At 53.9% G+C, this 1,164-nt stretch overlaps 5 non-coding genes across 5 annotated transcripts; all 5 read right to left on the reverse strand.

Annotated features, from left to right (window-relative positions):
- Positions 1-9: 9 nt before the first annotated feature.
- Positions 10-96, reverse strand: Pmar_PMAR013608. The gene has a single exon. It is a non-coding gene; the product is annotated as a tRNA-Lys (tRNA).
- A 96-nt stretch (positions 97-192) lies between these two features.
- Pmar_PMAR013609 lies at positions 193-265 on the reverse strand. Its single transcript has one exon. It is a non-coding gene; the product is annotated as a tRNA-Lys (tRNA).
- A 96-nt stretch (positions 266-361) lies between these two features.
- Positions 362-434, reverse strand: Pmar_PMAR013610. Its single transcript has one exon. It is a non-coding gene; the product is annotated as a tRNA-Lys (tRNA).
- A 280-nt stretch (positions 435-714) lies between these two features.
- On the reverse strand, positions 715-787 carry Pmar_PMAR013611. The gene has a single exon. It is a non-coding gene; the product is annotated as a tRNA-Lys (tRNA).
- Positions 788-1,053: 266 nt separating this feature from the next.
- On the reverse strand, positions 1,054-1,126 carry Pmar_PMAR013612. The gene has a single exon. It is a non-coding gene; the product is annotated as a tRNA-Lys (tRNA).
- Positions 1,127-1,164: the final 38 nt, after the last annotated feature.

A 1,164-nucleotide genomic window follows, 5' to 3' on the forward strand; every position in this document is an offset into this window, starting at 1 on the left:
ATGTGTGCGCACCTCGGGCGGGCCCGAACCCGCGGCCACGGGCTTAAAAGGCACGGGCTAAAAAGGCACGCGCTCTGCCGACTGAGCTACCGAGGCGAATGCAGCACTCGACCTAGTAAAAATGGACCCCTAAACTCTTCCAAGGCAATTTCCAGTAAACCATAGACTAAAAACCACTTAATGATGTATGCGCACCTCGGGCGGAGCTCGAACCCGCGGCCACGGGCTTAAAAGGCACGCGCTCTGCCGGCTGAGCTACCGAAGCGAATGCAGCACTTCATCTAGTAAAAACGGACCCCTAAACTCTTCCAAGGCAATTTCCAGTAAACCATAGACTAAAAACCACTTAATGATGTATGCGCACCTCGGGCGGGGCTCAAACCCGCGGCCACGGGCTTAAAAGGCACGCGCTCTGCCGGGTGAGCTACCGAGGCGAATGCAGCACTTCATCTAGTAAAAACGGACCCCTAAACTCTTCCAAGGCAATTTCCAGTAAACCATAGACTAAAAACCACTTAATGATGTATGCGCACCTCGGGCGGGGCTCGAACCCGCGGCCACGGGCTTAAAAGGCACGCGCTCTGCCGGCTGAACTACCGAACCTCGGTAACCGAGGCGAATGCAACACTTAAACTAGTAGAAGATAGACCGTTACACTCTTCCATGACAATTCCCAGTGAACTATAGACTGAAAACCGCTTGATGATGTATGCGCACCTCGGGCGGAGCTCGAACCCGCGGCCACGGGCTTAAAAGGCACGCGCTCTGCCGGCTGAGCTACCGAGGCGAATGCAGCACTTGATCTAGTAAAAATGGACCCCTAAACTCTTCCAAGACAATTTCCAGTAAACCATAGACTAAAAAGCACTTTATGATGCATGCGCACCTCGAGCGTGGCTCGAACCCGCGGCCACGGGCTTGAAAAGCACGGGCGCTGCCGGCTGAGCTACCAAGGCGACTGCAACTCTCAAACTAGTAAAAGATAGACCCCTAAACTCTTCCAAGGCAATTTCCAGTAAACCATAGACTAAAAACCACTTAATGATGTATGCGCACCTCGGGCGGGGCTCGAACCCGCGGCCACGGGCTTAAAAGGCACGCGCTATGCCGGCTGAGCTACCGAGGCGAATGCAGCACTTCATCTAGTAAAAACGGACCCCTAAA

The sequence above is a fragment of the Perkinsus marinus genome (assembly GCF_000006405.1).
Source record: "Perkinsus marinus ATCC 50983 genomic scaffold scf_1104296944426, whole genome shotgun sequence".
Lineage (NCBI taxonomy): Eukaryota > Perkinsozoa > Perkinsida > Perkinsidae > Perkinsus > Perkinsus marinus.